Genomic DNA, 15403 nt, shown 5'->3' on the forward strand with positions numbered 1-15403 from the left:
AAGATTTTTGATACTATGCCTAGAGATGTTAGAGACCAGTGCGCTGGGTTTAGGGCAAGACCTAGGTTTACTCCTAGTTTTAGAGGGTGCGATGACTAATTCGACTTACGTATCCCGTTTCGGTTTCATCCTAATTCCATACCGATTTAAAGTCTGCAATAGGTTCTCGGCTTATACGACTTGTATGGTTGGAACCGAGCATCTCTCCAAGGACAATTTTTAAGCCTCCTGGAAGTGCTGACCAAAAATTTTGGGTTTCATTTATAGCGCTATTATCCTTGTGTCGGATGTACGAGAGTCATCTCCACGAGATGGCTAAGTCTGTTTAGGACGTTAAGAGTTTGTTGTGATCAGCAACAAACTTAATGGTAAAAAATACCGTTTCGAGTCTTCGCGAAGGATATATTTTGAGAAGATGTTAATGCGTATGACTGTCCGGTCTTCCAAGAAAGTGTTTTATCGAGGAAGGAAATTTTGTCGAAGAACAAATCTTCAGGCGTCTGCGACGTCTTGCGAGGCTGAAGATTTGTTATTCTTTCGTATGCCGCGTTTCGTGCTTGAAATGTTCGCGGGCTTGAAGATGTTTTGCGATGTTGCAAGGGTTTAGTCTTAGCCCTGCGTTTGAGAAACGTTCTTGTTTGACTACGGATGTTCGTAGCCAAAATTGTTGTTCCTGTTTGGATGCTAATAATTTGATTTGCGATCGAGGAATTAGGACTGAGGTGTCGCGTAAATTTTTCCATGGGAAGAAGCGTTTTCCTTCATAGTGCTTTGTGAAGTGTTGGCTTTCCGAGATCTATTTCGTGCATTTTTGAGGATGTTTCGTATAGCTCTAGAAGCTTTGTTACGAATTTTTCCTTACATGCCACGTATTATGGGTAAAACGTTGCAGGCTTAAAGTGAATTGTGGAGCGTATTGAACTCGGTCAATTTTCGAAAAGTTTAGATCTTCCTTTAACCATTTGGTTGTTATGACTGAGTTTCGTTACGAAGAATTTATCATATGACTTCCGACTGTAGGCTATACGATAATTATTCTATTAATAGTCACACGACATTTTTAGACAAATCGTAGATTGTCGTTTAGCCGTTAAGTGATAGAGTTATGGTTTCTCAAATAGTTTGGCTTGGCGTGAGGGACGTGTTCACTCAGATAGCCAAGGATGTTGTAGGTCAAGGATTAGACCATGGTACTTTAACATTTAAAGTCATGTTAGTTTACGATCGTCCTTAAAGGGGATGGCAAATATTGGTTTGGACCTTTAGTGGAAGGCGTAAGTGACCGAGGGCCAAAGAGAGCTTGTTGAGATATATGCCAAGTTTGCCGGGGTTATCCATGCTAATATGGCCGATAGTCGTAGAAAATGATTCTCCGCTCTAGGTTTCAGTTATACGACGAATATTTCATACAATGTGACCTATAGTCTTATGAAAATCGAATCTTTTTTGCTTGAGGAAGATGAAGCCCAAGAGGTTTGCTACATAATCAGTGTGGAGTCAGTGGCGGGACGACTGCCTTCTCGGATGTGACCGAGGGAAAGGAAAAGAAGAAGCCAGCGAGCCGCATGGTTCTTCATAAAGCCTGTTATGTTAACTTTAGAAAGTTTCTTCGTAAGACTTGGTCTGATTGTACGAAGGATTTTTCGCGTAAGTAATGGGGACCGATTTTACGAAGGTTGTAGATCGGTGATATCTAAACATATGTTAAAGTAGCGTTGTTTCTGTGGGTTTCACGAGAAACGTTTCTGCTGTGATTTCGATCCTAGGTGAAAGTTGCTTGGAGTTACTCATGGAGTGTTACCGAAGTTTAATTCATTACGATCTAGTCGCAGAACGTTTTTCATAGGCTTTATGAAAGGATTCTCATGACACATTCGTTTCTGGAACGAATTGGTCGACCAGAGGTGGATCTAGCCACCATCGGGAGGAAAGCACCTCTTTATGCACGATGCTACATCTATTCTCGAGTTTTCTTTGTCACAAATGTTTTCGATGCTTTTCCGTGACTCACTTGGTACAACAGAAACTGAAAGAAATGCTTTGGTGATTGAAGATTTCTCGTAGAAATTTTTAAACGAAACTGGCTTTCTAAAACTGGCTTTCGTTATGTTGCTAGCGTTTAGACGAATTTTAGATTGTCGTTTGCCTATTTGAGACGATTTGCTTTGACAAAATCGTTTTTTTTTTGACGATTTGCAAAAGTTTTTGAAGTTTGGGAGTAAACGAGTATAGTATACGTACCTACTCCCCCTTTTTTTTTTACGAAAGAAAACAGTTGAACCGATACTTTGAAGGGTTGTGTACGTTTCTTCTTCTAAGGTTTGAAATCATCAATAATCCTGGACGATTTAAAGAAGACACTTGGACTGTGATTTGGTTTGTTTCCACTTTGACGACTTGGGATATGTCGGTTCTGAGAAAATTGCTAGAAACGAATCGGTTTTAAGACGACGTTCATGTCTCTCATTTTTTCTCTCTTTGGGAAGCGAGCTTGATATGCGTGGCGATCATTTCTCGATTTTTGGAGAGTTTAGATCGGTTTGCAAGATCTGGCTGAACAGTTCTTAGTTCGCTAGACTATCCACCTAGGTTTTACGTTCCATGAAGTTTTATGGCAGTCTCAAAGGCGTTTTTATTTCTTAGTAATTTCCTACGAAAATTCCAAGTCTGATTTCAAAAATTTCAAGTCGGAAATACCTTAGTTCTCTCGAAGACGCAGTTTTGTCTTTTCTCAGTTTTGCTTACTTATTTCCCCTTCCTCTTCTCGTGTATGTTCGCCATTTTCGATATTGGTCTTTATCCTTTAAACTTGACATTTATCTTCCGAACTTGGCTGTTATCTTCTCCTTAGATACGACGTCAATTTTATAAAAAGGTTCAACGTAATCGTATAGTTGAGGCGGCTAAGGTGTTAAGTTAACCGTTGCTGTTTTATACGATTAACCTGAATCCAAGCGAGAAAACAAGTCTTTGTGGTTTTTTTTTATCGTAAAGTTTCAATGGTAACTCCAATCAAGACAAAACAAGAGACGTTTCGATCGAGATTTGAAGGAGAACACAAAGATGGAGGTAAGGGCGAGTAGGAGCAAGCGAAGGAGTTTAGACGAGTCTTACTTGTTTTTGTCGTAAAATCTTAACGGAAACTCTGATTAATCTCAACAGAAACTCCGATTGAGACGAAACGAAAAGCGTTTCGATGAGGATTCAAAAGAGAACCTAAAGGAGGACCTTTCTGAGGCCTGACAGGTCGCTATGTAGCGAGTGAAAGTATGACAGGTCACTACGTAGCGAGTGGAAGCAAGCCAAGAAGAGTCCTACTTATTTCCGTCGTAAAACCTCAACGGAAACTCCGATTGAGACGAAACAAAAAGCGTTTCGATGAGAATTCAAAAGAGAACCTAAAGTAGGACCTTTCTGAGGCCTGACAGGTCACTATGTAGCGAGTGAAGGTCTGACAGATCGTTACGTAGCGAGTGGAAGCAAGCCAAGAAGAGTCCTACTTGTTTTTGTCGTAAAATCTCAACGGAAACTCCGATTGAGACGAAACAAAAAGCGTTTCGATGAGGATTCAAATGAGAACGCAAAGGAGAACCTTTCTGAGGCCTTTCAGGTTGCTACGTAGCGAGTGGAGAGTTGGCTTGAGCTCGGTGGCTACGTAGCGACCGAGCCGTGTGCGTGCTCGGTCGCTACGTAGCGACCAAGCTGTGTGCGTGCTCAGTCGCTACGTAGCCACCGAGCTGTGTTAAGGCTCGGTCGCTACATAGCGACCAAGGTGTATGCGTGCTCGGTCGCTTCGTAGCGACCGAGCTGTGTGCGTGCTCGGTCGCAACGTAGCCACCGAGCTGTGTGCGTTCTCGGTCGCTACATAGCGACCGAGCCTTGTGCGTGTTCTCGGTCACTACGTAGCGACCGAGCTGTGTAATCGAATTTCTGCGCTTCCTTTTTCCGCGATTAACCTAGGTGTTTTCTGCGGTTTTTGGGAGAACAAGTTTTACCCTTCCAAAAAGTTTTTGGAAAATGTGTTTTGGTAAAACCCTTACGCATTGAAATTTCTTTAGCTCGGAAATGAGCCAAACTTACGGGATTTGATAAAATTTATCATTTTCCTTTATGTTTAGACAGAGAAATCGCAAGCTCGTTTCGTAGCACTTCCTGTTGGTAAAAGTCGCGGCTAGGTTTTTTTTTTGATTTTTTATTTAGGCACTATGGCGTTTGCGTAATCGTTGGCCATAGGCGCAGTGGCGGCTGGGTTTGTCTTACCAGCGTTGTTGCGAACTGCGATTTTGTCTTTCATGTTTCCAGACATTGTTTTGATCAAGTGGCTGAGAGTTAGATTGATCCGTACCCCCGCTCCTTCTAGCGCCAAACTGTAGTAACCGAAATTCGCACTGTCGATTTCCGTTTAAATTAGGAAAGTTAGGAAAACCCTAATTTTCCAGAGGTCCCGGATATCTAAGACTGCAAAACCTAGTTGAGTCGCAGCTCGAAATAACAAAAACGGAAAGTTGCCTAATTTCTCTAAGTGCTAAGTTTGCTCTGAGAAAAGTCCCTCTCATGCCTCTCGCCTAGGACTCCTTATATACTGGCTCCAAGGTTGGTTTACGCTTTTCCCCTTCTGCCCTTAAGCCGTCATAGCATAAAAATGGAGATATTCTATTTTTTCTGATCTTCGTAATTATCTTCAAAATTTCGTATTTATCCGCGGAAACTTGACATTTATCTTTCTTTGCGAACCAAGCATAAACCGTCATGCGGCTTACGGGATGTTGGTTAAGAAATCGTAAGTTGGGCTTCGAGTCATGTCTTAGGTCCCTTTGGGCCGTCTTCCAACTCAAAGCGTTTGTTACGGCTTCTTTCGATAAAGAACGAACTTTCTGCAGTTTTTACGGTAAAGTTTGATCGATAACTTAGAATGGCGGGAAATCGCGAAATGGGTTCGTTACGGTCTACGGGAGATAGCATCGAAGGGTAGACGAGAACGCATGGACTAATGTCGTATCGATATTTCGGAAGAGCTCGGTCACTACGTAGCGACCGAACTTTGGTTCGAGCTCGGTCGCTACGTTGCGACCGAGCTTTGGCTCGAGCTCGGTCTCTACGTTGCGACCGAGCTTTGGGTCAAGCTCGGTCGCTACGTAGCGACTGAGCTTTGGCTCGAGCTCGGTCGCTACGTAGCGACCGAGCTTTGGCTTGAGCTCGGTCGCTACGTAGCGACCGAGCTCCGGCTCGAGCTCGGTCGCTACGTAGCGACCGAACGGTTGCTCGGTCGCTACGTAGCGACCGAGCTTTAGCTCGAGCTTGGTCGCTACGTAGCGACCGAGCTTTGGCTTGAGCTCGGTCGCTACGTAGCGACCAATCGGAACATGTGTTCGGTTGCTGCGCAGCGCCCTCTTCGAGCTCTTGTCCGATGACTCGCGTTTCTTCCGCAAAGCATTTCGTAAAGAAGAATCTATTTTGAAAAAGTATTTGTCAAAGAAGGTTTCTACATTTTCTTCTTCGGAGATTTTGACGTTAACTTAGTTGCAACTGTTTTCGACCCCAACAACATTGATTCCGTCGTGACCGATTTTAACCCTAACACCACACGATCATAAAAAGAATGTCAATCCAACGGCTTATATTAAAAAAAACTAGTTAGTACATCGCGATATAAAAAACAAAAATTGTGGACATATGGACGAGAACACATGGACATAAAACTGAAAGTTGTGGACAACATGAATTGTGGACAAGGTTTCTTGAAAAAAAACTAAAACCCATATAAAAAAACTCAAAACTTTGTTCTGAATGAGCTTACATGATTGATGAATCTGAACCACAGCATCGAGAGGGGATACTCTATTTCGTCTCGTCACACAGTCTCGTCTCCACCCTTTGATTACATATGGACGTTTATTATGTGGACAGGTGATGTGTAGGAGGGTGATGCATAGACAGGTGATGCGTGGACGAGTGATGTATGGACGGGTGATGTGTAGGAGGGTGATGCGTGGACGTGTTATGTATGGACGGATGATGTATGGATGGGTGATGTGTGGACAGGCGAAGTGTGGATGAGTGATGTGTGGACAGGCGATGTGTGGATGGGTGATGTCAAATCACCAGAAAGATCAAAGCTTTCAAGTTCCTACCAATGGTAATCTCTCTTAAACCGACGATCCTGACCACCACCTATGCTTCCTCTTGCTCTCTATCAACCGTACTCAACGTCGCTTCATCTCTCCAACAAACACAACATATCCTCTCCATCGACCGACTCATTATTCACTCACCACCACCACTACCAGACCCGAGTTTGAATCCACAATCCATCTCGTTTCTCCTCAACTCATCATCTCCACTATCTCTACGGCTTCATTCCGGAGACACTCTCGTCGCATCACAACATCACGAGTCGCCTTAATCCTCTCCATTCTCGCATCATAACATCAAATCAGGTTCGTCTGTACCTATATGATATGGAAATATAAACGAAAGTCAATTGTGATTTCAAAAATCGAATCAGAAAAAAAAATCACCGGAATCACACTACAAAAAAGTCTAAATTGATAGCACATTGTTATAGCACGTTTTACTTAACTGCTATCGTAGATGATTTAGAAATTTCTGTATTATATAATAGCTTTAGATAAACGCTATAATAGAGTTAAACGCTATGATAGAATTTTAATAAGCGGGAACCTAAAATTAGATTTTCCCCGCGACATACTTAGTGAAATCAGTGAACTAATAAATTTCCTTGTCTTAATTCTCATTTTCCCTCCCTCAATTCTCACATAAACCCTATCTTTGTCATTCCCTTTCTTTTCCTAGGGTCTGAGACACGAGTGCACAAAAACAAAGGGTCGGAAACATGAGAGACAGAAGAGAAAGTGAGACGAGACGAAACAGAGATAGAGAAGAGACATAGCTCAGGTGTGTCTTGCTTTGTCTCCAATAAGCAGAGCTTACGTTGGGTCGGATCTTGCTTTGTGTCCGCCGTTTCCCCCCCTGCTTCATAGATCCGCTGTATTCGAGCTCTGTCGCTGCTTGTACCTTTCTTCAGAACTCGTCTCGATAGAAGATGACTAACTGGAGTTTGAGTCCAGCGAGAAGAGAAGGGAGAAGACGACTCCGTCTTCTCGAATCACTCTTCCCTCATCAATGGTGACCCACGACTCTCACTCTCATTCTTCTCCGCCTTTGCTCTGGAGCTATGTCTTAGATCGCAGAGGAAGTTCGTTCTAAAGCTCTGTTGTATTGCAAGATGGTAACTTTAATTAGATTCTATGTGCTCTTTTTGGTTTTCGGGTATAACGTTAAAGCTTGAAACTTTAGATGTCTAGGATTGGTTTTTTTTTTCTAATGAGATTACAATTGGTTTCAAGGGCCGTATTAGTCATGATCTCAAAACCGGCTGATAACTGTTAGGATAGACTTTTATCAATTCCATCACAAGAAGCAGACAAGCTTTCAACAAAGCTTAATGGTGGAGAACATGAGTCAACAATTAGTATCACGGTGGTTGGAGCCTCTGTTGATCTTGCTAAAAAGAAAATATTTCCATCTCCTGTAGTTTACTGCAAGAAGGTAGTTGAGACTTCCAAAACGATAATCATCTAGACTTGGACCAAATCATGTTGTGCTTATGAGATTTTGAACCAGTCATTGCTTTGGTGAGCGGACTATCTGGATCACCTTTTATATAGGGGTACCTATGATGGCTGCCAATGACATAGCGTTTACAAATTCGCTATTAAACATCTACGATAGCATATTTTCCATGCTAAGAGTGTACATAATTCTTGTAGTGTCAAATCGATGAATGTTAAGGGTTACGAAAAATCGTATCAAAAATAAGAAAAGTGAGGGTTTCGAAAATCAAATGAAAGAATGTGGAAGGTTTCGGAAGTCGAATCAAATCTAAGAAATTTGAAGGTTTGGAACGTCAGATTTAAGAAAATTGAGTTTTTTGAAAAACGAATCAAACAGGATGCTACACAAAACTGACATTGCATGTACGGATTTTTCGATCTAAGGGTTTTCCGCTTCGTCATGACGGTTGATTGACGAAAGTGTGGCTGCAGATTTGGAGTTTTTCTAGAGACTTTAGGGTTTCACAGCTTTTAAGAGAAAAAGAAAAAAATTATTTTGAGCAGCTTTAGGCTAAACGAATTGAAAAAGGTAATAGAAACCGTTCAGTTACGATGTGTGTAGTTGAGGGGTTGGAGTGTCTTTCCGACATTTAACAATGTACATCTCAAGTAGGAAGTGGCTTGAAATATAATTTCAAAGTTGGAAAGTGTTTTCACCTGGAAAAAAGTTCAGAAATTAAACTCTTCTTGAAACTGGGTGCTAGTTTTGAAGTTCATAATTTAAATAATATGCATGGACTGGACCCTCACTACGTATCATATCGTCGTCATCGGAGGCTTTATAATTAGGGTGAATTTGCCAAATGACCAAATTTGAAAATGAAATTAAGTGCAGAGCATTGATTTTGACATTATTAAGTCCATAACAATTATGTCAACTTCTATCCGGTACTACCCTTTTTTTATTCAAGTTGCCAGTAATAGAGAGAGAAACTGATGACATCAACAATTTGACACCCCACAATTAATTATCATACGTAATACAACCAAAACCATACTTTTGTTTAACACATAAATATGCATCTGATTTTTTATACCATATAACTAAAATTAATATGATTCAAAATCCACTCACATCTAGTAAATACTAAAACTCCAAACCTCAACTCCTAAATACTAAACCCTAAACATTAAACACCACCCTTTCATCTAAATACTAAACCCTAAACCCTAATTAATGAACCCTAAACCCAAATATAAACCTTAACCCCATTATCAAAATTTGAAAATAGTATATAATATTATGTAATATTAAACTAAATCCAAACTTAATTTTTGAATAGTATAGGACTCCAATCCAACACACAACTCCTCAATGCTAAACTCAGACCTAACTTTTGAATACTAAACCCAAAAATGCTATCACTGAACCCAAACCTAAACTCTCACCTTCTAAATACTAAACCCTAAACCCAAGTATAGACTCTAAAACCAAATAGAATGGAGCAAAATACATAGTATAGTAAAAATTGGTGAGCAAAAAAGAACATTCTTTATTAATCGTCAAATGGAACATACATAATACGGTCACTAAACCCAAACCTCAACCCCCACCTTCCAAATACTAAACCCTAAATCTTAATCACTAAACCCTAAACCTAAGTATAAACTCTAAACCCAAATAGTATAGAACAAAATACATAGTATAGTACATATAGTTGTAAACTAGAAATTGATAAATAATGAATTTATCAAATAATCGATGGTACAATAATACAACAACCGTAGCATGCTATTTAGTTTGGTACTTGCGAATGGTACAAAAATATAAGAATCGTACTATACTATAATTTTCTTTCACTACATATAGTATAGTCGGCGAGATCATCTTCTTCACATCTTCCTCTTTTTGCAGACATTGTGATATACGCATTCACTAGTCCAGCGTAATTATTCTTCACTATACCATATCAATACAACATACTATAACAATTTAAATAACAATGAAAAAAATCAAGATCACCACGTCGTTTTCTACGGTGTCATCTTCTCCTATAAACTCAATTCCACAAGCCCAGAATCCATGTTCTTTCTCCGTCTAGTGGTTTGTGTTTGTATGTATGAAAAACAAACAGAGATTGGAGGAGAAGAGGAAGAAGAAGAGAAAGAGATGTGCACCAATGATAGCCACAATTTATTAAATTATTTATTTAAATTTTTTTTAATAAATAATTCTCAGCAGGTTACACATGTTGAATTGAAGGGTAATATAACATTATTACATAAAATACATATACTGTAGATGAAAGTTAGGAATTTTAGTTATCTAATGAATTATAATTTGTTTGAATACGTATCATGTTGAACAAGAAGAAAAAAAACAATACGTATCAATAGTTACGAACGTATATGGTTAGAGACGTTAACGAATTTATTATAAAAAGAAATTGCGACAGAAATGTGAGCTAAACCAATTTCTCATAGGTTGATTGAGACTATACATGGGACCCTATCGTGTCGGTCGAATCCAACATTGGCACACTCATCGCCATTCGATTTATATGGTGTAATGCATTTGTACTGTTTGCATCCATGGTTCTGTGTCGTGTTCCAAGCTTAAGGAAATAAAGATCAAATGATTTTTGGACAAACAATAACAGAAAATGTTGATAAACTTCTTTTTTTTTTAAATGTTGATAAACTTTTCGCAGCATATCTTTGAAAAAAAGTGTTGATAAACTTAAGCAGGGAACGAACTAAATAAATGTAAATTGATTACTTCATGTATTGAATCGGAAAGATATTAAACTAGATGGCATTATAAAGTTTTTTCAACTAACTAAATTAAGCCAAATTCAAATTGAAAAAATAATCAATCGAACTACAGTAAATCGGGTTACAGATGGTTTGATTTGGTTCCAGTTTTTATAAATTGTAAATTGAAATAAACAAGGAGAAAAGATATATAACTGGAAGCAAAACCATATGACAAACTGTTTATCCCATCGAAGGCATCACATTAAATTGGATGCTATGACGCAGCTTTGGCTTAGTCGGAATGCCCATTGACGATCTGTTTCAGGTTCTCTTCTGTTGATTTAATTGTTTACAATGTATACGATGGATATTAAGATTTACTTAGAAATTAGGGTTAAGAATTAAACTAATAAAAATAATATTTACTGATAATTTTTTTTTTTAACTTATTTTACTGATAATTTGGTATGAAAAATATATATTTTTGAGAGCTCATACAACTATGATGAACATGGGGGATTCATACACGTAAATTCGAGAGTAATTTATGTAGAGCTACTTCAATGTTTTTCGAATCGGATTGCCTACAGCTGGTAAAACTGATACATGAAGAAGAAAATTGGTCAAGTTTAGTTTCAGAATAGAATGAATTCATCTTTCTGGTCTCTGAGTTTACTGCCTTTTCCATTTCTTTTATTAAGCGTACTCATAATGTAAGAGCGGACCTCCTTGCTAAAAGGGCGCGACTTCAGAATTCTATTTTATCTCATGTAAACTCTTTGATTCCGACGTGGTTAGCCTCACAAGCTAACCTCTTCGTCCTGAATTAATAAAACTTGGTGTCGTCAAAAAAAAAAAAATTTATGTAGAGCTATGATGTATCAAATTTGGATCATCTTTTCCTTTTCCTTTGTCGTCATTTTCAACGTGATTTTCAACGAGGATCTGGCGTTTAAAAATCGTTTTTAATACTCTGATCATTTTAACGTTTTAGTTTAACCAGGTCAACTAGACATTGATTCTTCTCCGAGTTCGGGGATGACCTTCATTTTTCATGGGTCTATTATTCTCTTAACGGACCTTCAAACTATTAACCCGAATTCTTAGATCGGATTTGGAGTGGGGTGAATCCACTTCCAAGAACATAAAAAATCTTTTCTGTAACATTTTTTGTTGTTGTTGATAAATCAATTTCACATTAAAGAAAAAACAAAAACAAATTGGCTAACCGATCTTTCATCTGTTTTTTTTCTATGAAACTGGTTTTCTTTGTATATTGTTAATGTTGGTTTTTTCAAAACACACAAACTCGTTAGTGCTGGTTTCGCTTCGGTCAACAAATTGGTTCCACAATAGCAATTTTCTTAAGAATATCAAGATAAGAAAAATTATGACCTCTGACCTACAATTAAAAATCAAGAAAAACTATGACCTCTGACCTACAATTTAGTTTCAGAACTAACGTTTGATAATGTGTGACTGGATGATGTACAATATATAACATCTATTATGTTGATTATATCACGAGGTTAAGTGAAACAAAATATTGATGGGTATTAAGGCATGACTTGGATATTCCACTATATCATTGAAAAAGTGGGGTTAGCATGAAATATGATTTTTAGAACATGAATCATGAATTAATCTAAAGTCATGTCGGAATCAGAGATTGACAAGTGTATTTTTACTTTGGAAAAACCATCATAACTGATGAATCGTCATCATTATATAACGCTAAGATTAGGTTATAAAGCTAATTAAAGTAAGTGTAAAAGTAGTCATCTCGTGTGAACTGCATTATCATGCAACTTCTTATCCTAGATGGCCACTATGGAAACAATTCGTTACTTTGTCATTTTATTTGAACTTTTTGTTTATTGACTTCTTGTTACTAATTGATGTTTATGGGATGGTCCGGATAAAACCTAATATTTTTCTTCTGCCAACTGTCATTTGCAAAGATTGAATGCAACTTGTAATTAAGCGAGGACCAAAATAACCCAAACAACCTTCTTTGTTTTACTACGCCAGCTTAATTTTCCTTTTTGTAGTCTTTTCTGTAACGAAACATGGAAGCAATAACTCCAGTTTAAGTGATTAGTTGTATGGTATATAATCAAGAAATTCCTTGGGAGTTAATTCCGTGTCACCATCAACTAAAGATGTATTTGATCTACCATCAATAAGATTCATAAGAAAAAGAGCCATTCACGCGAGCCAAGCGGTTGAACATGAATTAAGCATTTGGTAGAATATCAACATGACATGTATCTAATTAATGTTTTCGTAAGAAGACATCATTACAGCTTTCTGTCTTTTATAAATTACATAGTTTTGAAGCTGGTTGTCTCTCTATTCTCTTTTATCTTTCAGAGAGAGTTGAAAATTCTGATAGCAATCAGATTTAATTCGGAACTGATCTCCGGTGTGTCCAGCTTTTGTTAAATTATACTTTTGTTCTTGACATAACTTCTTTTCCGCCTTATCTCGTTTTTATTTTCACTTTCTGCACCTTTACATATTTATCTATCCCAAAAATTTGAGCGGATCCGCCTTCACCGTTTGCTTGATTAATCTCTCATGTGAGAGTAACTCTTTGCGTATGGTATTCAAAAACCTTGGGCCAACACATCCTAGCATACACCAATATGTTAAAAGTTAAGTTACAAAAAAAAATGTCAAAAGTTGATAATGATGAAATAGGCTCTACGATCTGATTATCAGTCAAAAGAACAACAAAAAAAATTTGACTACCATGCTTGTTTCTAACATATAACAAATATAAAACTGATATAGAAGATAAATATCATGCTTATTTTACTCCTACGCATATCCTGTGAATGTTGGTCGTATTTATGCCAACCTGTCTTTGGGGAGATATAGGTTTCCAATCTATTGGACGACTTTGATCATCAGCCTCACCATCAACAAAATAGAAATTAGAAAATAATCAACTGAAATAGAAAATCAGTAGGATAGAGATGAATTAAAACCTTGTCTTTGTTGCACTTCCAAGTTTTGAAATAATAACTCTTTTACGAGCTGATCCATGACACATGAAAATATTTCTACACACAATGGTAGAGTTTTAGGACCTGGTTTTAGGAGACTCTGGACGAGCTTAATCAGGGACAAATCAGGGCCGTGATTCTAATAGCACCATTCTGGTTAAGTTCGTTGAAATCGTCGAAGGGTAGTGCAGTATGTCATCCCCAACCTTTGGGAGCTTTGGTCAACAGAGTTCCTCTCAGCTTGAAGTCCCCAAACAACATCACTTCTCTTTTCGACGGGCAGATCAGCTGCAAGAACAGAGGAGAATATATGTAGTGTGTTGTTATAGAAATCAATCATTTTCGAGAAAATTTGAACGCATGAAATACAAGTTCGACAAGAAAACTATAAATTAGATGCATCAAAACAGCACTTAAAAGTTTGTCATTTCCGCGCATGAATACCATGTAACTTGAAAAGGATCATAGATACATACTCGGTGACGTGCAGTAACTTTGTCACGAGGATCTATGTAAATGTGGACCTGAATGAGGAAAAGAAGAGAATGTACTTTCGGAAGATATGACTACTCAAGTAGCTGCGGGTTTGGTTGGGACGAACAAAAAAGAAAAGTGAGCTTCCGTACTGAGTCCACTAACTCTGTTTTACGATGGTGAAGAAACAAACGTGTAGAATGGATCATCATGTTAGGTATTATAACATACCAATTTAATGAGGAAAACATGTGATCTCGCTGTTGAGTTGAGTCAGGTTACCAATAGTTCGGCGTCCTTGAGGTTCCTCATTATTGACGTCTGAATGCTAATCGGGATATGGTATTTAAAAGGCGTTTCATCAAACCAAAATTTCATCAGTGAATGTCTCCAAAGAGAAAGCTTGCTGACTGAGATATGAGTCTGTTATACCTTCCAAAGAGAACCAGTATAGAAGAATTTAGGAGGATGCTCTACATAACCATTAGCTAGTCTTTGGACATCCTCAAATTCAACTCTGTACAACGGAAAGAAACGCAGCTGAGAGAAACCATTTACCAAACAGAAAAAAGCAAGAAGTCACAGTTAAGCGATAACAGAGCAAGAGAGTTGGTTATAAGTAAGCAAATCAAAACCCGTACCCAAAAGTCGAAAACCAAAAAGTGGAAAGTGACACAAAGGTGTCCTTGTATCAACTGTATGGTACAACTCTCGTTCTCCCGCTCAGTCTCCCTACTGAAGGTTCCTTTGGTTCTGCTCATGATAAACGGAAAGACATTATCGCATTTATGCAAGCAAACATATAACACGTAGGACTGCTCATGATAAATGCCTCCAACTTTACTCCAAAATATTAGGTTACGTAATTTCCTATCTTGTATTATAACGTAATAGGTACATATATATCAGAGTACAAAGAGTAATAAGGAAAGCTAATATACAGCACTAAAGAGAGAGCCGTTAGTGCATAATCTTAGTATGTCTAATATATACTTTCTATATCTTTACACACCCCCACAAGACGGACGGACGGTAGAGAGTCCGATCTTGAGCATTAGTGTCTCAAATGCAGGCCGAGGAAGAGGTTTAGTAAGAACATCTGCAAGTTGGTCATGAGTAGAGACATGTGAGACTCGAAGTTGGCCTGCCTGTATGTATTGTTTGACAAAATGATAATCTAGTGCCAAGTGCTTCATGCGTGAGTGGAAGACCGGGTTGGCCGCTAAGTACGTTTCACCAATATTATCAAAGTAGATGACCGGTGTTGTAGGAGACTTGATGCCAAGTTCAGTTAGGAGTGAAGTGACCCAACAAACTTCGGCTGTTGTAGAGGCTAAAGAGCGATATTCTGCCTCTGTCGATGAGCGGGAGACTCCACTCTGTTTCTTGGAGGACCAGGCTATGGGATTAAGGCCAAGGTAGACTATGTATGCACCAGTTGAGGTATAATCATCTTTGTTGCCTACCCAGTCCGCGTCGGTAAAGGCATGAAGGGATGGAGTGTTGTTTGCGTAAAGCATAATGCCTTTGGTCATCGTACCAGAAAGATATCTCAGTATTCTCTTGACTGCGTTCCAGTGTTCATCG

This window comes from Brassica napus, chromosome C4 (assembly GCF_020379485.1).
Source record: "Brassica napus cultivar Da-Ae chromosome C4, Da-Ae, whole genome shotgun sequence".
NCBI classification, from domain to species: domain Eukaryota; kingdom Viridiplantae; phylum Streptophyta; class Magnoliopsida; order Brassicales; family Brassicaceae; genus Brassica; species Brassica napus.